This window comes from Chiroxiphia lanceolata, chromosome 1 (assembly GCF_009829145.1).
Source record: "Chiroxiphia lanceolata isolate bChiLan1 chromosome 1, bChiLan1.pri, whole genome shotgun sequence".
Lineage (NCBI taxonomy): Eukaryota > Metazoa > Chordata > Aves > Passeriformes > Pipridae > Chiroxiphia > Chiroxiphia lanceolata.
Genome location: NC_045637.1, coordinates 43,795,579 through 43,818,895, shown reverse-complemented (window position 1 = coordinate 43,818,895; position 23,317 = coordinate 43,795,579). Strand labels below are relative to the sequence as shown.

General features: G+C 40.8%; 1 protein-coding gene across 1 annotated transcript in view; it reads left to right on the top strand.

Moving 5' to 3' along the window:
* Positions 1-23,317, top strand: part of MAPRE2 (microtubule associated protein RP/EB family member 2) — a 100,222-nt gene that overhangs the window by 16,236 nt on the left and 60,669 nt on the right. Inside the window, exon 2 of the mRNA XM_032675842.1 lies at positions 10,314-10,375. The gene's annotated coding sequence lies outside the window, so the exon portion shown is untranslated. The remainder of the gene's footprint in view (positions 1-10,313; positions 10,376-23,317) is intronic.

The following is a 23,317-nucleotide window of genomic DNA, read 5'->3' as shown; positions in this document are numbered from 1 at the left end:
CAGACCTGCTTTTGGCTGATGCTGGATGCTTCAGCTGTGTATGCTATGTGGCTGCTCATTTGTTCCACAAGTTACTACCTTGATTCACCTTGGGCATGTTCAGTTCAGTAACATCATGTTATGGGGACTTCCAATAGCTGACTAATCTTGCTGAAAAGAGAAGGGATTTGTTAAATGAGTGCATGCCTGGGAAATAAGGATTGTGTTTTCAGAAGTTTTATTTAGAGCCCCAAAATGCATGTTCACCTTTTGTACATGTATTTTATGTCTAGAACTGTTTATTTAAGTAGTCATAGTTGTGCCTGAAAATATCTGATAGTTCCCATCTCAAGAGCCCTCTGGTCATTTGAAAGGAACAGCTATGAGTAGGCTGCTGCTACAGAAGATGCCACAGAACAGAAGTCTGAAGAAGTTTGAAGAGTTGAAGAGAGCCTATCTACAACATTAACAAGGGCTGGGTTCTCTAGGGCCAGTTGCATGTGCCTGAGAAGATACAGTAAGACATTATGCTGCACGAGTTCTGCTCTACTGACAGGTTTATGAAAGAAATGAAAGAAAAAAACCTCAAACACCAAAACTGCCAGAGTTTTACTTGCCAATCTAAGCTAAAAGGCTTTATCTTCTAAATGTGAAAAACTGGCTCTTATGTAAGTCTGTAAGGCAGATAGTGTGCATATAAATGGTAAATCAATCCAAAGTAGCTGTTTCTTCAGTTAACTGGTGGCTTTTCTTGATTGGTTTGGACAGCAAACAGAAAACATAAGTGTCCAGGAAAGGCAGTGACAGAAGTATCTACACTTAAATTGTGTATACTACTGAAATTAGTTTAGTGCTCCTCCAAATCAGAGCTTGCAGGCAGTGTGCTAAAGGAAAAACCTTCCAGAGCAGAATGTTGTGGAAGTTTAAATTCAGTCTGATACTGCAGAATCACCTGTAAACTTCCCAATTAGTTTTTTTTTAAATCAGTAAGCGATGCACAGGCATTCAAGTTAGTGGCTCTTGTGTTCTGCGGCTTTTGTCTGGAGAACAACAAAAAGAATAATTCATGTGAGCTTTGCACTGCAGCTTCTTGGAGGAAATACTGCAGCTCAAAAATGCAGCCCAAAACCTTCTGATTTGGTAGTTCAAATGCAGACTATCTCTTCAAAACAAAGCAACACTAATTTGAGGGGTTGAAGTTTGGCAGCCCACCTTTTGAGCCCCCTCCCATATGACTTGCTTTATTGTGTAGTATCATGGAGTACCTAAATGAGATAACAAGCTGTCACTCTTATCTCACAGACTGGAATATTTTTCCTTCAACTTGAAGTTCATAAACTGGGATCAGGTGGCAATGTTATTGTAACTGAAGGAGTAAAAGGTATTTATGCAGCTTTCAAATACAGTTCTGCTCTGAAGAACCCCTTGGTGACTTCTTTTTAGTTTGCCTTTATAGCAGAGAGCCATTTCTAGTTTTCAGCTCCATATATGCTCAAGATCCAAAAAAAAACTCAGTTGGCTCTTTGCTCCCTTTGTCAAACATACAGGGTTTGCAGTTTTAGCTCTAATTACTTGTGTGGGGTCATTACCACAGTGCAATTGTCCTCAAGCTTCAGTGCATTTTAACTTTCCCATTTTGCAGGCAGGAGGCAAGCTTGCCCACAGTTTCTGACAGGCCTTTTACAACTGGAGGTCTCTGATCCTTACTGAGAATATATGTCAGTGAAGTTCTGCTTTTGTTAGTGGTCAAGAGGTACTGCCAGCCGGGTAGGGTGAGCAAATAAGCATTCATTATTTTGAAACATTAATAAATACCAAGTAGTATTTCTCTGCATGTTTCCCCAAGAGATCCAATCCTATCAATATACCAGATCCTGTTACCTGTGCCAAACACAGGAATCGCTGGCTGCTTTCAGCCAAAATATGTGTGGTAGAGTGTGAAGTATTGGTGGGCTGTTCCTCCAACTTGCAGATGAGGAGGTTGAAGGACTGACTCAGAACATGAGATACTAAAGGGGATCTACCACTCAATGGCTTGGAGAAGGCTTAAAACGTGCTCTGCCAGAGTTTATTGGTCACTGGGCTGTGATTATGTCACTGGGACCACCTTGATCACCTTTCTCCACTGATTAAGCAGTGAAGAAGATTAACAGCAGAGACTGGACCCCAGCAATGCTTGTCACATTGTGGATCTGCGGAAAAGTGACTCTTACATTCCACCTTGGAAATAGGTGGAAAAACTCGATGGTTGGGATTGATTAGATGAAAATGAGAGAGGAAACCACTCAAACTTCTTTGGCTTTTAGTTTATGACTCAGCACGTGGTGATCTGTGCAGGACAAATGAGGTGATGCTACACCCTTCAGTGTCCCTTCAGCTGTCATGTGAGCACCCTATCTAATCAGGTCACTTCCACAAACTATGGCCTTACAGCCCTCATAGGTTTGTACATACATAATTGCAAGTAATCCATTCGCCTCTTACACAACAGATGTCCAAGAACTCATCTGCTTCACCAGTGCTTTCAAGAGCAAAACTTTTGGATCTAGATTTATATATTAGATATCAATTATTATAAATATATTATATATTTAGGTTCCTATAGATTGAAATAAAAATCAAGTTACAAGACTTGAGCTGTTTTTACTACTGCCACAGATCTTTACATCTTTCAGTTAGTCCTTTTTTCCCGTTCAGGAATTTAAGGCAGAGAAAGATGTGCCAGAACTGTTAAAAGGGCTGAGATGGCAGTCTATACCCTAAGTAGGGCTCTCTTCCTGGGTACGGCAAGCAGGCAACAAACCGCCTGCAGTGATGACACTTCTACATGGAATCATTGGATGATACTGGTTGAAAGAGATACTCTTGTCCCCTCCTGTTCAAAGCCATCCCAAACAGATCAAGTTGCTCAGGAACTTGTTCAGTTCTGACTGTCTCAAACATTCAGATTTTCCAGCCTCATTGGACCCAATGTTCAACCACTCTCATAATGAAAACACTTTTCCTAACATGTAATCAGGATTTCCCCTGTTGAAACTTGCCTGTTGTCTCTTGCTATGTCTATGTGTGCCTTTGAGAAGATCCTGGCTCTGTCTTCTCTACACCCTCCCCTTAAGTGCTGTGGGCTGCACTCATACACCCCCCACACCCTAAGCCTTCTCTTTTTCATGCCGGACAAACCCAACTCAGCCTCTCCTGCATCATATGCTCCATCTCCTTAACTATCTTTGTATAGTAGACTGGGCTCCAGGATGTCTGTCACTGGTTTGTGGCTCCCCAGTACACAGGTGCTTCACTTTCACAAGCCCTGAGTACAGGAGAGTAATTAGTGCCCTGGATCTGCAAACCCAGGCCGTCCTCCTTTTCTGCAAGGGCATACTGCTGAGCCTATTTCAACTTGTAGTCCACCAAAACCCCCAGGTGTTTTTTTTTTTTTTTACTCTGAAGTCTGTCTCCAACTAGCTGGCAACCGGTAAGGTCATTCCCTCCCAGGGGCAAGAATTTGCATGCTTGCTTTCCAGAGCTGTCCTTGCCTCTTTCCTGGTCTGAAATAGGCGTAGGCAGTGAAGTTGCACTGTTTTAGAGATTTTTTTTCACTTTTTAAAGAAAGCTACTCAATTCTGTAATTTAGAAGACCACCAGTCTGTGAGCTTAGACAATTTGCAGGCATAGTGCTCATAGTAGAGCACTAGGTTAAAAGAGAGGGTTGGTAGGAGCATTTATCCCCCTCTACGTAGCCACCTAAATGATTCTTGCTGAATGTTCTCTGATGTGCTTAATTTTCTGCAGTCACTGTAACAAGAGATCTGAAAAACTAATCCTACAATAGAGGGAGATTCAGCCCATCTAATCTCAGGCACTCTAGTTGAGCTACCTGCATTTTTCTCAGAGATATCTGTAAGAGTTAGTGAAGAGTGCCATTTATATGTAAGTTACTTTTTGAGTTAAAAGATATGTCTTTTAAACCAACTTGCTCTTCTAAATGTTTTCCTGCTCCTGAAGCTTATATATTTTATATCCCTGAAGCAATTCTGAGAGGTCCACAGACGCTGCAACTGCCTGTGTAACACTCCTATGGAAGTCATCTTTGGGCACTTCCTACTGTGCTTGTTCAGCAGGCTTGTTTTCAAAGAATGTCAACCTGGATAATTCAACATATTATTATGCCATCAGGACTCCCCATGTTGAACTTAAGGCTTTGCTGTTTTAAAAGAACTTCAGAAAATATCTCAGGTCAGAATACAGAGACAGGTTTTGGTTTTTTGTTTTTTGAATCTATACTTTAATGCTTTTCCTTTGTACCTTCTTTTTAATTCTGAGTTGCTGATTAGTCTGTAAAGATTCAGCTACAAAATCAAGCCTAAAACTGGGTACAGGAAATGATGAATGTACTGAAAACTGGTGGTGGGTTGACCTGGACCAAAGCAGTTGCTGCTAGCTGTCCTCCATGAGCCTCTTACTCCTTTCATATTGAACAGGGGAAAGCTGGTGTATGTCCTGCCTTAGCTCTGTGTACCCACTAGTCTCTAGAACATATCGGAGGAGTTTGTATCTGCTTTTAAAGCTTTCTGCTCCATCCCACTTAGTGGAGTTGTTCCCTATACATGTTTCTGGCCAGCAACATCAGCTAGTGAGATCCTGTCCTCCCAGTTGTGCCAGCCCAACTGTTGATGGGGCCATGCTGTGCACTGTGGAACAGGGAACTGCCCCAGGTATATTTTTCTAAAAAAAAAAAGGTAACTTTGAAATTAGATCCCTTTCCACATCTGCTTTAGAGTGGATTGGATTCAGAGTTCTAGCAAAACTGAGGGGCAACCCAGAGACATAAATAAGGAGTGAACAGTTAAGGCTGGAATGCCTTAGGGCAATATTATTGCCAAATTCTTCATAGTGGGAAACCTTAGTCAGTGGTGGCTTTTTTTGCCTCACTATAAAACATATGCATCATCACAGCATAACTTTGTTTATAAGGAAGTATTAAAAAGAAATGTGTTAACTGATTCTAGTGCATGAAACTAAGCAGAAACCTGATCAACTCTAGTTATTTTTAAATCAAGTGCTTTCTATAAGATATAATGCCAACCAGAAAAAAAATATATAATACATGAGTACATACAGAAGTGCATCAATAGCAAACTTCAGTCCAATATGCAAACCACAGCTGAACAAACTTGTGTTGGATTTAGAAGCCAACAGACATAGGAACTGATAGCACAAGTAGGACAGACTTTTAGTTGTGTGATAGAAATTGAAGTGCAGACATCAATGGCTCTGAACTAAACTTTAAAGAAAGTTGAAGGAAGATTGTTTTCTCAAAAAGGAGTGAAGAGGGAAACCTTTTCTGGTTGAAATGGAGATAGTGTGATGTGGCAGTCTGCTGCTAAATACAAAGAATGATAAATACACAGTCTCATCTGTTCATGCTATTAGGTCTGCCACCTACTGCCTGATATACTGGTTTGACATTGCTTGTCATGCCAAAAAAAAAAGGTTTGCCAAATCTATCACACTAGCTACGTAAATCACACAAACTGAGCTCTGTTACACCCTTTTCAAGTTGGAAGATAATTACTGCATCTCAGAGTTACTGGGCAGGAAGGCAGTGAAGGTATTTGTTAATAGGAGGAGGGCAGGTAGGCTGCTGCAAAAATGTAGATGTCACACTGCAGTTGGCTGGAGCTTTGAACCCAGTATTGTCTTGAAGGCACCTGGATCTTGGAAGTTCCAGTTAACAATTTGAGGAGGGACAGGAGAGGACAGCAGAAATGACACAAGCTGGTTTACTGTTCTATAGGGAGAAAAGTCTGGGGGCTTCCACCCTGAGCAGGGTAGAAGTCTTACTGAGAAAGGATGCATGTTCTTTCCTACAAAGTCCTTAAGTAGGACATGCTTGGATTTACTTTGTATGTAAATGATCAAAAAAAGATTGTTTGCTTTGTAAATGAGAGGGAGGGAACAGAGTTTTAAAAGTAATCTCTGGGACCTTTTTCATGCCAGTAGATGACTTGAAATCAGAGCACTGGAGTGAAGCAGAACTGCTGGGACAAAGCTGTGTTTGAAATGGGAAGAGCAAAAGAGGTGGGAAGCTCTGTTTTGCGCTCGGTAGCAGCATCTTGCAACCTCTGGGACTGCCTGCCTTGTGAAGCATTCTTGTAGTTTTGGAACTGGAGATAGTACTAAGCTCTGTTACTTGACTTCTTTGCTTTGGGTCTTTGCCTTTTTGTCTTCCCTGTAGTGCTGCAGAGGACTACTAGTTCTGAGTAGATGCAGAGGACTTACCCAGGAAGAGTGAGACAGCATAGGGTTGGGCTGTTAGTTACCAGCTAGTTGAGAAATCTGCCAAACTGTGAAGTGTATGGGGGTTTTTGTTTTGGTTTTTGTGATTCATGCAGAGCTCATAAAAACAGTCATTCTTTCCTTTGACACGAGAAGCTTTAAAATTAATGTTTCGATTCCTCTTTTCCACAGGAAAGCATATGTAAATAGTGATATACACTGTTTTCTGATTTACACTCTGAGTTTGTCCATTTCTGTAATTTGTCAAGCTATTCTCCACTCAGTAAATGCCTGGAAAGCAGCCACATGGGGTTGCTTGAATTCTTTCACTTGCTAAAAATAAGTTGGTTTTGAAGTTTTTTTTCTATAACTGCTGAGGATATTTGAGGCAATCAGTAACTGTCAGCCTATATTACAAGTTGTTTTCATGCAACATCACATTTCCAGTCCTTGGCAGGGGGAAGAAAATAGATCTGTGCAGTATGGAAGAAAGCATCCAGTGCACAGAGACACAGTAGCAGAAAACAGGGCTCTGTGCCCACAGGGGAAACACAGTTTCTGGAGACAAAGTTTTGAAAATACATCATCAAATGTACTGGAAGGCATTTGATTTAAATCACTTTAATTAAATTTTGCCCTAACTTTTCCTCCTTGGTCCTTCAAAGGAACAACTATGGGTACTTTTTGTATTATGGCTGTATGATGTGCTTCTAGATGTTGTACCTTGTTTACTGCAGATTGTCCCTGCTGTACTTTCTTTTTTCTCTTAGTTGCTTTCCTTTCTACCTGCTTTCTCATATCCCTCTTGCTCAATTCTTGTTTTGTTTGGGATTTTTTTTGTTTTGTGGGGTTTTTTTAGTTAATATTCACTCAAAATTGAATTGTTTTGCAGCATTTCAAGGGATATTATCATAGAAGCCCCTTCTGCATCTGTTTTTTCAATAGGTTGAGTGGGTAAAGTTTGTGGATGTAGCAGTAGCTACTGTGCACAGGGAGGAAAAGTGTATGGTGAGAGAGAGCAGGTGAAAACCCCCTGAGACCAGGTAAAACCCTGGAGAGCAGCTGAGTCCACTGAACCCATAAAGTCTGAACAGCAGGAGTCTGCCAAACCTGCCCAAGGCCTCCACCAGCACACATGAGCATCAACAGCAGAGGATGTAACCCAGCTGTGTCTGAGAAAGTGGCAAATGTAGTCTACAGGGCTGTATATGCATCTGCTAAGTAAGGGAAGGGACCCCCTGAGGGACTCTCGAATGCCCACCTGGAAGCCAGTGGCCCACCAGTCTGACCCCCCTGCGTGGGCTTGGCCTCCCCACTGTCACTGCAGCAGGATGACACAAGGGGATACGGGAGTAGGGGTGTGGAAGGGGGAGAACTGAATGCACTAGGCGAATGGTCATTGGCTGTAAATAAAATCTACTCAATTCTGTTAATAACAGCTTAACTCAAAGCATTTTGTAATAAACATTAGTCTGTTTCCCCCAGTGTAATCTGACCATCGGGGAAATGGACAGTATAATACAAGGAACTTGCAGCTATGTGTAGTTTTACGCATAACTGCAAACATTTGCAAACTGCAAACTTTACACAAACGTTGAACAAATCATAAGTTTCTGGTCCTGAAAACAATGCATCTCTTTATCTGTTTTACATGGGATTTTCTGAATCTACTCTTTAAATTGTTTTTAATCTTTTTTTCTGTATTCTAAGGTCTTTTCCATTTTTACAGATCCTCCCCTATTTTAAAATCAGTGCAGCCTGTGTGCGTTGGGGAGTTTTGAGGAACTGAATTGTGCTTGTTGGCTTATATAGAGCAGCGATATGATGCCACTGTCTGAAGCTGAGACCAGTGCATGGCCTGGCACTGGCACAGTAGGAGAACATGGTGCATCCTTTTTATCTTGTCTTCATTACACACCTTTATCCCCCTATCCTTTTGAAGGGGACTCCAGCTCTCCATTGTTACCTTCCTCACACCCACTAAGACCTCTACTGCATTCCTTTGTCCACCTAAATTAAATTCCACCTTAATGATCCAGTGTTTCCTACCACTCCCTTGCCTGGGTGCTGCTCTGGCATCTCAAGCCGGACGTACAGGTTGAGGTGTTGGCATGGCTTAGGGAGCAGGTGGAGACCTGGTAGTGCTGCTGCACACAGCAGCAGGTGCCAATTATCTCATCTGGCCACAGCAATCACACTGCTCCCTGCAGCTCAGGTTGGCAGGCAAGAAGGCTGAGATGTACCTCTTTGGTTTGACCTGTACAGTCAGCATCATAATCAGTTTCCAAGCTTTAGGAACCTGTGCTATGAGGGCTTCTTTTGTTTTATTTATGACTATATTAATGAAGTTCAGCGTGGTGATGTTACTCAAATCCCTTGCAAGGGATACATACTGAAGACAATTAAGTAGTTATCTCTGTCTTCAATATGCCATAAATATCACACTGTTCAAAAAGTATAGTGTGGAAAACATTCCATAAGTAAATTAAGTGTCATATTTCAAAGGTCTGTGTCTCACTGTGTCTCTCCACTGCAGCTGCCTTGTAGAAATTCTGGTCAATACCTTCTGGTGGGACATGACTTCTTCTAACCATTGTCTTAAGTGTCCCATCCTTACAAGCTATTGCAGTAGTGTTGTTAGATCCCAGAAAAATTCAGAGGGGGTCTACTTGAGCGAAAGCCAACATACCATGATGGATTTGCTGTTCCTTTGCCAACAGGATGCCTGAGGTTTGTCAGCTGTGCTGGAATCACTTTCCACATTAAACAAATGGAGGAAAAAGAGTACATTGAAAAGCACAGCTTAAGAGGCTTGGATAGATTCAAAGAAATGAAACAATAACATGTTTAGTAGCTAATTTTCATTCTGGTTTGGCTTTAAGGTAGCTTCAGCCTTCCAGTCTGCTAGCAGCCATCCTAAGTTCTCTGCCAGAATGAGTCACAGCTTCTGGAGCTGGGATCCAGTCCTTTATACAAGCCATCTTTAAAGGTCTGTTTACCTTCTCCAGATGATAATTAATTATAGTGAGAATTACTTTATGTATTCCTCCTCCTAAAACAGGGGGTTTGATGAATATAAATTCACCTGTGGGAGCTTCTTACATCTCTCATTCCTGATGCAGTCTGAATACCCCTGGGATCCTGTTTGGTGTAGTTTTGTGCTGTTATGCAGAGATAGATGCCTTTGGAATACTCCTCCCTGCTGGGCTGTCTCAATTCCTAGTTGACTAGGAATGCAAAACAAGCAATGACCAGAGCCCCGGTCTCACTGTAAACCATTATTTACCTGCTAGGAATGATAGTTCCTGCTGACTAACAAGTTGAATTGAGAAATTTAGCCACGTAACCACAGTATGTAATTCAGGTCACAAATTGAAACCCATATATGGTTGCTCCATCTTATGTTTCTGCAGTCTGTAATGGAGAGAGAGAGAGATGGATGTGAGGACAAATTTAGCATTTGTAGACAATTCCATCTAGGAACACAGAAGGGAATGGGCCTTAATGTGGCTGCTACAAGTAGGCAGCACCATGATTTCATTGCTAAGCGAGACACTTCAAAGGACTGCCAGCTGCTTTGTGTTGTATTGGCAAAAACATGGGCTTTCCTGTAAATCAGTTATTGTGTCTTTCAATGGCAGATTTTTTTTCCTCTGAAAAGCTGTTCAGGCAAGTGCAGCAAGGCTCCAGTTGCATGACACAACAGTCATAACTGATTGCCTGTGCTAAGGAGAAGCCTGGTTGGATGAAGAAAGAGCAATGTGCCTGGCAATTATGAATAAACTCTGAATGTAGCACTGCATAAGAGAGCTCATAGATCTGCTACTATATCAGGGGAACATCTGATTGTTGTGCAGATGTTAGACACTGAGCCATTGTGAACACAGCTGAATTACGGCATTGTAATGAAGGATTTCTCCTCTTGTTTCATTTTTAGCATACGACTATTGCATCACTGCTCAACTAATACAGACAAAGACCATCCAGTGAGTCTTTTTTTGTTGTGGTTTTTTTCCTATGTGATTGTTGAACTAAAGGTTTTTGTGTTTTCTTTCCAGTACCAAATTGCTGCAAGGAATAATTCAAGCCGGCAACCAGGGAAAGTGTTTGGATGCTCAAAGTAAGTACGTTTGTATGTCTTTTTTACAGTGCTAACAAATGAGAATGTACCCAAAAACGTGTTTGATATCTGTAAGGCAGTAGCTAAATAAGTTTGTTATCAATAACAAATTATATTCCTTTGCATCATCTTTTGACTGAGCAATTGATAGATTCAAGTCATCAAAAATTCTCATTCATGAAATGGAACTGCTGAAAGCTAAACTAGATGCCACAGACTTCTTGTAAATAATTGGTTTTTTTTTTTAATTGGAGTAAGAAGGAAATGGTGGCAAAAAGGAATAATAAAAAAACCCAAACCTAAAGGTGGACAATGAATTTAACTCCCCTCTCTCCTTCTGTTTGGGAGCTTTGAGAAATTGTGTCCTTGCTTTTCTTCTGTTAAATGTTAGCTCTTCTGCACATTATTAGTGCTGCCTTCATAATGTTAAGTGGAAAAAGAGCAAATTACACAGTGTCACATACAGGGTCAATAATTAATGTCAGACAGAATTTTTAAGGTTCTGTTCATTTTTTAATCCCCCAACTATGGGAGTTTAAATAGCATTCCACCCAAGCTGGATGTTAACTTCAACAGTGTAGCCTCCAGCTTGGCATCTGGCTCAGGCAGTCACCTGGAGAGAGTGGAAGGACCAGTGATATCAGGAGACAGGAGGCCCACAAGGTGGCAATGTTTAGAAAGCCTTCAGAAAGGATGCGCCTGGAACAGATCTGTGTTTCCTGCGGTTCCCATCACTTGCTTCCCTTGTATCATTGCTGCTGCATCCGAGCTGTCAAACAAGAAACCTTCACTGCTCCCAAATGGAGCGTAGGATACCCGGTATTAAACCTCCTGTTTGAACAGATTCACCATGGACAGTACCCACCGCACTGTGCTGGATACCATACCTGCCTTTTCCCTTGGCAGGAACGTGCTGCAGAATTAGTGGTTTATAATATAGTGTGGGGTTTCTTTATTCATAGCTGGTGATAAACACATCAATAGCACTGAAATGATGCTAGGGCTGTGTAATGAAGAACTTTTGTTTTTAAAACATACCACTGCATTTGTGTTAATACTCAAAAAGCTGTTCCAGTGTATAAATAAATGCTAATTTTGGATATAGGAGACATCTCAGTTTGCAGTGGTACGTTGTTTGAACTTTACAGTTAAAAGTAAAAAGGTTTGTCTGAGCTGTTTTAAAAACTTGCTTCACTGTGAAACTAGGAATTTGCTCCAAGTTATTTAATGCCCTGAAAAAAACCCAACCCTTAAATATGTTTGCAGAAGGATTTCGCTAGATACGTGACAGACATGAAAAATAATTCAGGGTAAGTTCTACGGGAAGTACAAGAATTGCCTGTGTTCACTGGCACAGATGGAGATAAGTAGAAGAGAAGCAGAGTTAAATGAGGAGCCACACAGTCCAGGTCCATCAGGTTGCAAGAGAAGAGTGACTTTGACAGCAATTAGCAAACATGCAGGGCTCAAGTGTACTTGGAGACTCTCAGGAAAAGAGTAGCGTATAATTTAGTTGAAACAGGCTTGTATGCCTCAAGGGTGAAGCAGTAGATTTGGACTACAGGAGGCATCTGAGAGCAAGAACTAGGGAAATGTAATATCCTCCCCCATGGATGCAACCGTTCCCAGGAAGGTGTTGCAGACGGAAGTTCAGCGGGGCAATGCCTTGTGCTGAGCCGTGGAGCCTTTCATCTGTCGCTTTCCACTCTGGCACGGAGCAGATGCTGCTGCTTAAAGTCAAGCTTCATCACTGTGGTTATACTGGCATTGTCACAAGCACTTGGAAACAACAGGAAATCTAAAAGAAAACTGTGTGCATGGAGATAGTGCACAGCCACCAAGTGGACATTTATAAAAGCAGACTGCATCCTACCTGTCTAATAGAAACTTATCTGACATGTGCAGACTTCCTGCAATGTGTAACCCTCTCTGTGAAGCAACAGACAGTTTTCCAGTGTATTCCCCATGGATTGCTGCTCACTGTGTAGCCTTTCTTTTCCAAATCCCTTAGTCCTTATGGCCTGTTATATGTCAAAATTAGGATCTAGCCATCAGCCTTCTAATACCAGAGATTCATTATATTACTAGAGAATTAGCTGAGCTATTACAACTGCAAAAGCGAAATGCATGTGATATGCTATTATATGCTAGCCTTCACTCAGGAAACCCTCTGGTTAGGTTTTAGTGCCTTTGAGCCTGACAAATGGGTGTATTTTTTCATGGAGTTAAGTTGTAAGGACAACATGAGGGATGGATGTTGGAACATCCAAGGAATTTTACACTTCTTGTATTAGGCGCTCTTGTGTGCAACACAAAGATAAGGGGACTTGGCACTTGCAATTCCTTGCTTGATGTATTATCACCAAAACAATTACAATATACCCTAACATTAGAAAGCAAGTCTGGTTTCTGCTGGAACGTTAGCTCAGGAATTAGCTGTAATATTTGAGTAATTTTGAGATAGGGGAAGAGAAAGAAAATACATTAAAAGTCTGTATATAAAGTGTATATACATGTATATAAAGTATGTTTGTATGATGAACTACTGATTCATGAAGTGTCCAGGGGAGGTCTGAACAAAAAGGCCTGTATGAGCTTTTTTTCTTCCCTGCAGACACAAATATTCTCTGCTCCTTCGTGATAAAAGTGCATGTAGTTACCTAAACCAGGCAGGCTCAAGAAGCACTTCCTCTCACTTCTTTATCCCTACCTCCCAGCATTGGTGCAGAATGAAACACTATTTCTAGATAAAGGGCACTTTGTTTGCTGCTCAGTTCCCCATACCTTGTTTCCCCAAACTGGTCCCCACAATGTCCGCCAAAGAAGACCTGAATTCCCTGAGGGATGCCTTGTAACTTCAGCCAAAGGCCTGAAGAAGTATGAAATAGGTGAACTTCTGGGCTGAGCGGAGTGTTCATTCTGTGTAAACACCACAAGGTCTCCAAAAATGTAGTGGAGGACATCTGTTTAGGAGTCAGTCCTGCATAGAATGCAGATGCTTCATAGCTGGTTTTGATCCAACATGAGAACTGGAGACCTAAAGGCTGAACCTGAGACAGCAAAGTTAACCAAATGGAATGTTTGTTTCTGGCTGTGTACTCACCAGCCCCATTCCCTTCTTAACTTAGAAATTGGGTAGCTTTAATAGCCTTTTATGGTGCTGTCTGAAAATATTCTGAACTTTAGGGTGATATTTATTTTTCCAGTGCCCGATACCAAAAATTATCCCACAGGAGCTCAGCAAAGCAGCTGATGATTCATCAGGAATATAACTTTGCTTTTCGAAAAGATAACGTGTGGTTTTGTTCAGAGTTAATAATGAGATCCTTTCCAACGCAGAAGCTGTCAACAGCACTGACATACATTTACAGTAACAAAAACACATAGCCTAGTGGTTGGGGTTTTTATTAAATAGAAACCTCATTTTCTACTGTAATGAGGAAAAGGCACTCTTTTCTTGCCACTAGTACCTTTTGTGCTCAAAATGTTAGAAGCCTTGTTTTATTTTATTTTATACACAGTGTGACTGTTCAGAGGTTACAAAATGGTGCTATTTTATGCCATGACTGTTGAAGACATAATAAACAGTAATATAAAAAAAGATACCGTTGTTCCTAGTTATCTTTTTTGCTTTTTGCATCCTGCCTATTAGTAGTGCTTCATTAAAAAGTTGGAGAATGTTTATTAAAAAATATTCAAATAATGATTTGAGTTTTGCTAAAGCAGCAAAATAAATTTTAAAAAAATTAAGGATCTTGAAAAATATTAATCCTTGTCAGATATATCAAGTATTTATAGTGCATCCAAATGCTATAAAAATAACTGTCATTTTTCAAAGCAGTTTCTAGATTTTATAAATATGTGTGTAGGACCTATCCTGATTCTGTCCAGTCATCCCAAGTCTGCCATCAGGCTGAATCTGTTAGGAAAACAGGGGACCTTTTTCTGGTAGTGTGTGTCTTGCTAGGCTGTTTGCAATGCTGTCTGCAAGTCTCATCACTTGGTTATCACTTTAAAGTCCAGAAGGTGCCAACAGCAAAGTGGTAAGTATCCCTGTATTTCATCTAGGCAAGGAGAGATGGAGAAAGAAATGTAAAGGGGAGATGGGAAGGGAAAGCTGGCCTGGCACAGTGGTGACCCTCAAGTGCTACTGAGTAATATGACAAAAAACTGAGCTGAAACCAAAACGCTATTGCAAGATGAGCTGGGAGGGGTGTGGAGCTTCGAGTGCCATGGCTGTGTTCCCAACTGTACCCTCTTTTCTATGAAGTGCACACATCCCTGTACTGTGGTGTAGTAGGCACTGTGTAGCTTGCCTGCCCTCTTTTCCCATGCTGCTGCTAAAGCTTGCACCTGCATATCAGGCACTGGGATGCTGAGCTGTGGTGCTCAGGGCCTCTAGCAGTAGAGTAAAATCCATGGGTGGACAGGCTCCAAGTATCAGCATTTTCCAATATTTCTCTACAGTCTCTGGGGCTGGAAACTTTAGTGTGTGGTTTTGGTTTTTTTTTTTGCTGGGATTCCTATATAGTTAAGTTGCTCCATGATCTGCAGCTTGCAGAAAATCACCCTATTTACTGAGTCACAGTAAAGTGGGAGTCACTGGCAACACACAGCATGCTAATGAGGTCAGGTGGAAGCAACACGTAAGTTGTCCTTTCAGTAAAAATGTTCCTTATAATAATGGCCTTCTCAACCTTCTTAGAGACTTGTTTAGCTTTAAGTCAATTACAGGAAGGCCACTGTTGTGGACAGTGCTGTTGCATTACAATACAAGGTGGCAACATTAGAGGTTTTCAGGTCTTGAGACCTAGTAATTTGTTGTCCTTGATACACTTGCACTCTTGTTAATTCAGGGCTTGCACTCAAACCCAAATGTTGTAATCATCTGTAGCATCTTGCATATTTGTTCCTACCTGAGCCTGGAGCAGGCACAGAAACAGGCATGTGGTGGGAGGTGCTTATGGGTGGGCAAAGTTGACAGCAGCTGGCTTGGGCCTTAAAAGCTTCAGCTGGAGGTCTGCCATCAAAGTGTGTACAGCTGCCACCCCTGTTAAAGTTCCTCTCTGAGTGATTAGACAGGCCAGGTACATGTCATGGTTACCATTTACTGTGGGTGAATGGTTTTAAGCATCAGTTTTCAGTCTCTATCAGTACCTGTTCCTCATAGAAGAAAGCTGACCATGCCCCCATACTTCAGACTTATGCAATGACTTCCATGAGAGCTTCATCCTCTTACAAAAGGCCTGGATTTGGCACACCAGTAATGACCTGAGCGGGATGCATGGGATAAACGCCTTCTGAACAGCACTAGAGGATACACCATTACATCATGTTGTAGGTTTTTAAACAAATAACTAACTCTCATCCTGCGTCTGTATAAAAGAACAATATTGACTGTGCTCAAGTATTTTCAGACTTGATCTGATTTCATAGCTCGGATCTTTTTTTGTGTAATGTAAGAGGCTTCACGTAATCACTCTTTTAAATCTACAGCTTATGTTTGACAAGTGGGTCAATCATTGGTTAATGGAAGCAAGTAAATCCAGCTGTTTATCTTTTCAGTAAGATCATGCACCTTTTGTACGCTCTTGTCTGCTCAGAATGGAGATGTGTACATTTTTAATGGCCCTTCCTCTATTTTAGAGGAGGGGCATGAACTTTATATTATATTTCATCTGTTCCCTACATTTAAAAAAAATTAAGTCACAATAGTAATTCAGCTGGTATCCCACCTGATCCACACACTTGTGGCAGCAATTTTGTTACCATTAATTTAGTTACTATGTGTGATTTTTTTAAGTTGTTAATTTGACTTCCTAAGGAAAATTTACAGTTGTACACTGTTGAAAGTTTTCTTGCTTCTTTATATTTCCTACCCAAGCTCCCAGTATTTCTGTGTGTTGCTCTTAACAGTTGCACTTTCCACTAAAGCAAACAAGCAGTAACTTTCTCCCAGCTACCTTTAACTCTTAACAATGAGGCAAGGACATTTTTGGCTACTTGGAAATTTCAGGCTTTCAGAAAGGGCTATGTAAGCCTTCTGTAGGGTCTTAGTATCTAAATAAAGCACTCCAGCACTAGGTTAATAAAGTGCTCAAAGTATTAATGGAAACTTGGTCTAATAGGTCAAGCTCCAAAAGTCCTCTTGGGGAATGCCTGTCAGTGAGATAAGTTTCTTGACACAGTTTGCAAGTATTCTTTTTTTAATTCATACTACTAATAAAAGTGTAACATGGTTAAAGCTGTCTGTGAAAATTATTTTTCCTCTTTGTAAAACCCTAGGATAAATGCTAAGATGATAATGAACATTGACTTGCCAATGGAAAAAGTCTGTTTTCCATCAATAAGCGAAGAAACTAAAACTTTCAGATCAGTACAAGTATTATGTTAACTAGCAATTAAATTATACTCATAGAACAGTTTCTTGCTCCCAAATGCTCTACTATTTACGAATAGAAAGTATTACTTACAACTGTGTTACAGGTCAAAATCCTTAACAGCAAGTGAAAAAGCATGTGTGTTAGAAATTCGCAGAAAGTAAAAAGCAGACTGCCTCAGATGCTCGCATTTGGCCTGAAAGGAGCCTGAAATATCTAAAAGCAAGTCTATTTGAATGGTAAGACAAATTTCTGTTTAAAAATCTTGTGCGGAATATGTACATTTGCTCTAGCTCAAAGAGGAGGCACTTCTTGATTTCTCTGTGAGCTAGTCAACACAAGCAAATCCTCACAACCTAGTTTTTCAGAGGTGCTGAGGTGCCTCAGGGATTTCAGCTCTTTAGTGTGTTAATGGCAGCAATGTGTCACACGAGGTTTGTGAATTCCGGCTGTTATGCAGCCCTTAAATACAGGTGTCGCTTCTTGGGATGGCTGCGTGTGAATGTGCATGCACCTTAGCAGGCAAGTACTGCAGCCCATTCCTCTCGGCCTGGATGAAATGAGGCGTAATTAGCTAATGACAGTATGTTAGCTGGACAGTAAGTGTGCCGGGGACTTGGCTGAGGGAAGGAAACCAATTTGACCCAGGTTCTCTGCAGGTGGCTGAGGAAGGAAAGTGGAAATTGCCCAAGCCCACAAAGGATTATGCCCGACAAAGGAAGAGTGGGAAAGAATAGGAGAAAGAACAATGGGAAAACCTCAGGTGTGGAAGAAATCCTGAGATAAAAAGGAGGAGGCATTCACTTAGTTGTAGCAAGGGAGAAAAGGGATTGGATTGGCTTAGCTGCAGAGCTGGAAGTACTGCAAGAATCAGAAAAGCAACCCATGGAAGAAAGGATGGGAACTTACCATAGTGGTATTGAGAATGGAGCTTGCACAGACTTGTGACAGTAAGTGTTTTGAGGAAGCTGGTCAGCAGGGCCTGTTTCTGTGCTTGTAAAATGAGGAAAGCTGACAGAAAGTAGTTTCTGTAAAAGGCTGTGAATGTCCCAGATAAATGCAGTTATCAAGAGAGGGGAAGGTGGCATACAAACAAAAAAGCACACCACTTTCTGTGTAACTTCTTGGCATTCACTGATTTGATGGGCATGTGAGATGCATTGGCCCTGAAAGAAGATGATTTGTAGCACACTGTAAGGTCCTTAGGAAACTGTGTGGAGTATTTTGCAGCAAGGAAAGGTTTTTGGGCTGGGGTTTGCAATCACAGAAATACTCACACACTACTGAATGACTTGGCAGTGTGATTTTGATCCTGGTCAGGCATGAATGCACTCTGTATTTCTTTCACATTAGCTAGAGCATGTAATACTGTTTATGTTGGCTTTTTGGCTGGATGTGGGAGGACAGACACCTAATTAACAGTTTCCTGGGACTAAGTAACCCCTTCAAATCCTGGTTTGTAATGATTTAGTCCTTTCTGTTAGCTGGTTGAAACATTCTTGATCCAGTAATAGGTATCCAAAAATTTAAACTGACCATCTGATGGAATCATAACTTTCTTGTACCAGCCTTCTCCCTTCCTCTTTAGCAGCGGTGAGCATCTTGGACAGATCAGACAGGTTGGTAAGTGTTAGTAAGTGTAATGTTCCTTGTTATGGGTGATAAACCCTGTGCAAGCTTCATGTATTTGGTATCTGTAATGCTGACATTAGACAAGGTGCAACACTATGTTGGACAGATCTTAGCCAATAATCGTTCCAAAGCATTTTTTCCCCAAACACTTAAACTCCTCCTTGTGTTATATACAAGTATCAGATAGTCATGTAGAGCATTAACTTACTTGGATAATGTGCAAATAAAATGGCTATCAGCTTCACACCACCTGTTGTATAATAGGAACAGAGAATCATTGATCCCAAGAGCCATTATTAAGAATTCTTGAGTTCTTAGTGTGTAATAACAACGCCAAGTTTCAGCAGGGTAATGTAACATGTTCAAAGTCGTTGTCTACCAGTAAAGGTATCACTTTAGTATGGGATATGGCCATACCCATTTTTCATGTTAGAAACTTCTGCCCTTCGCAAAGTGTGGCAGAGCTGCTCCTTTGTCCTCCTCCATGCCCTAGTCTTGCTTTTATGAAATATATCAATAGACTGAAAAGCTTTCAAAGGGTATTGCTGATATTTTCCACGTAGAACAGAGAGAAGGAACATCAGAAAGGGTAGATTGTCCACTCCCACCTGATTTTGTCACCTTTCTGCCTTTTTTGAGACACCCTCTTTAGTCCCAAGAAAGCCAAAGGTTCCTCAACAGTTGAAAATACGTGAAGAAATGCTAGACTTACTCTCTCACATTCCCAAATCCTTCCAGACTTTTACATTTATAATTTGTTTTGTTGAAGACATGAATATCTGAAGCTCTGACTTTTTACCAGTGGTATTTTTCCATACTGTAGTGTACGGAAATATGAAAATCCTAAATCCCTCTTTTCTAGAACACTAATCTCCCTTTCATTTAATTAAGATTTTGTCATTCTCTGAAAAAGTCCAGGAATCCAGATTGCCTGAACATTTTTAATGTTTTTATTTTGGCTTTCCACAGTCTTTACACCTGAACTCTGACAAGCCCAGAAAACTAGTTAACTCCTCGGTGCAAATGGAAGCAGCAATGGTACATCTAGAACAGCTCCCGCCAAAGAATTCCATGTAAATGCACATGAATGAGCAATGAGTCAGTCTCCTGTCTCAATTGCTTTCAATCAGTATTAAAGGCAGAGTGAGACATAGGAGTCCTTATTCCAAGCATTTATTGATCATAACCTCTATTTTTAGATGAGAGCCGCTCCCTGAGGTGTGTCTGAAACTCTGCTATAGCCCAGTGGGTTTCACTGAACACAAATATAAGAGACACTATAGAATTCCAAATTTGGGGTTGGTCCGGAGTTAATGGAAAAAAAAATTTCTTCGCTTTGGAACCGTCCCTCGCTGAAGTATTTCCTGCTCTCACTGGAGCTTTTGTTATGTAGAAAACGCTGGATAAAAATATTTTGGCTATTCAGTGTGAACTTCTGATGTTTTAAGCAAGGAGTTCTTTGATGTGTACTGAAGAGTGCTTCTTTCTAAATAGGAATTTGGAGAGTTTATTCCTTGAAGCAGCTGGATTTAGCTAACTGGATTTAATAAATGTCCACTAAACCTATTTATTAACTTTATTCTAGGAATTAATATTAGAAGTATATAACTAGTCTTAAAATACCTGTTATTCAAGGGTTTCACAGAAAATCCTGTTCCTGTGAACATAAAAATCCTTGTTTTGTAGACAGTGACTCTTGAATTAATCCTCTGATTTCTATTTAATTTCTACATTAAGGTCTATATTAAAGGTAACTATGGCCTTTTTAAAGGAAAATACCCAGTCTGGCTCTTGAAGATGTCTCTCTTTAGCGATCAAGTCATACACCAATGGTCAGATCGGATTTGGAGCTTATAAGACTAAATTTTCAAGAATACTTAGCTGACAAAGACTCTTAAGATTTGTTTTACTCTCCCTCACAGGCGCAGAACACTTCTTAAAATGTTAAATGTGACCTCTGAAATATAAATATGTCTCTATATTTAAAAATAGACTTGAATTACCTCATAGGGATATAGTCCATGCACATTGTGTAATTGGGACAGCCCTTTCTTTTTTTTTTTTTTTTCCTTCTCTTTATCTGTCTCTCTCCAGGGAAGGCAAATAATCAAGACTTTGCTTAAAGAGGCAACACTAGAATCCCCAAGGGTGGGAAGCTCGTTCTTTGTCTACAGGATGTCTGGAGTGATAAGTAGCTGTTTTAATACAACTCATGCAGTGTTTCTTTGTCCTGACAAAATTATCATTTGCTTTTTGATATGGCGAGTTTAAATGCAACGCGCCCTGAAATTTAAGGCAGAGAATGAGGTAACAGGATGAAGGTGGGAGAACTCCTTCAGTGCTATGTAAACAAAGAAAATCTATAAACTTACGGTTTCAAATTTTCACTTGAAGTGATTTTACACCACAGTGGGAGTTTTCCTTTGGGCTGATCAGTGCTGTTGACAGTATGTCAGTGAGTTCTGTGTAACCCAGGTCAGCTTGCAGTTTATCATGCACCATATCATGTCTGATATATATTCACTATGTTAGTAACACTGCTGTTGATGATTCCTTTTTAGATGTTTCTGTGCAATATGTTATCACTAATTTAGGCTGGTGCAAGCCAGTGCTCTGTATTAGGCATTCAGTTGCAGATATGTCATTTGTACTTCCCACAGATAACGTGCAAATCTGGATCTCCTTAGTCTTCTGTTCTTAATCTACTAGATGCAACTTAAGAAATTAGGCTGATTCTGATGCAGCCTAATTAAGTATACTCATGGTTATACACATCTTACTGAATCTACTCATGCTAGGAATTGTCTGTGTACCTTACTTAATTGGGACTTCCTTTAAAAACCAAGATGTGCCCAAGACTTAACAGAGTAACTTTTAGCTCTTCCAAAACTTTCTTCCTGATTTGCTTTAGTCAGTTATTTTCAAATCTAAACACTGTTGGCCAACTCCTTGAGGAGGGAGAGCCTGTTTCTGCATAGGTTTCTGATTAAACACAGGTTTCAGTGCTAGAAGTAACCAATTTTACTCTACAGTGTCTAAACCTGTGGCTTTAGAGAATTCTGTTAATCTTCGTCCTGATAAAGGAAGACTATGAGAATAGTTAAATTAGAAAAGCATACTACATTGCTCAGGACTACTGCTTTCCAAAAGTTGTTGTTATCTTCTAACTGTTTTCTGAAATCTGGTTTTCTTATTTTTTTTTTTCCCAATGGAAAAACTATACTTGTGACAGGAGCGTTCATGAAACTCTTCAGAAAAGTGATGTACATGGCCCAAAATAATTATACTTGCATGGTGTTTGGGCTGTAATCTGGGAACAGTGCAAGGAATATCACGAGCTTGAACCTGAACTGAGATGTCAGAGATGAGGAATGCTCCTTGCCACTCTAGGGTTAGATGTGTTTTTTCCTTAATCTATTTCCCTATTGCTCCCACCATCCCACAGTTATTCAAGCAGTGGGGAATTTCTGCAGTCATTAATTGCGTTTATAGTTTGGCCATGTAACACACAATACTCCCTAAAACCGTAGTTTTTTTAATCTTCTCACAAATATACCAGCAGAAGTCTCTAGCATGGCCATCACCTCTGTTTTCGAGGCTGTACATTGATTGCTTCTTATCAGCCTAATATAAAATTCTGGCTTGAGCATGTCTGAGGTCTTTCTAATGCTGCATTTTGCGCTTTTAAAGGATTTCACTCTAAGGCATCCTAAATTATGCTGCATGGCCTTTCTACTGCAGTAAGTGAAGTTTAGAGCAAATAAGGAGAGAGGAACTGAAAACAAAAGCTCTGAGGAGTAAGGAGCAACCAGATTTTGGAGAATGATGGCTAGGCCTGCTTTAGTACTTGCTAGTGTTTGCTCTACCTTGTTCACCTCAGCAAAAATCAGAGTACTGGAATGCAAGTGCTGAGGTAGAGAGTGCTTTTTGCATCAGCATACTTGCTGTGTGGCTAATGTGGCATGGGAGCGGGTGGCCCTGAGAGGATGCAACATCTCCATCTGTGGAGATTTTTAAGATTTGGATAGATTGATCATGTCCCGAAACGTGACCCGATCTTGTGTTGATGATGATCCTGCTCTGAGTGGGAGATAGGAATGGATGACCTCCATTCGTCCCTTCCAGCCATTGCGTCTGTGGTTCTCAGTGCTGAAGATCTATTGCATCAGGTTTTGTAATCCACCCTTAGGCATTAATTGCATTCCTGGCTCTTTGCTTAGTGTGTATATCTCTTGCGAGTACTAGATTTCGATACTTTCAACATACCACAGTTGGGGCTCTTTAGTCAACACCATGATGAGCTTTTATTCTTCAGGTTGCTTCTCTGTTTGTATGCCTACTGCCTGTAAAAATCTACAAAGGCAGCACAGAATCACAGACACTTAATAACAGCAACATATTTCCTATTTCTTGCAGGACCTCTTAGCTCAGAATAATGAAAGTGGGAAGAAAATCCTGGTGGCTTCCAGCACTTAAAGATAAGAGTGGTACTTGTGGGCCACAGAGTGCCCAGAAGCAGAGACAGAGGGAGTACAGTAGAGGGAATGCCATGCATATGGAATCCATATTGCACCCTCTGCCCCCCAGCCTGTGCTAGATCAACCAAAGCAGCATGTGCTTTCTGAAAACCAGCACCAAACTGCTTTGGTTGAGGCCTGGCTCAGCCTCTATAGAGGTAAGGTATTCTGTTTAGGCAGTGTGTATTTTTTGACCTTGAATCCTAATGCAGAGGCAAGAAGGGGTCTGAAGTGAGGTTGCCATGCTCTTCTCACCTGCATTTCTCTTCTGTAGCTTTGTCGGTACATGTTTTAAACAGTTTTGGAGACTTCCATAAAGAAGCTTCTGTTCTTTGTCACTGATGAAGTAGTAAAAATATTTTTACAAGTTAGGGTTGCAGAGTGTTTTACTGCTCACTGCCTAGCAGAGCAGG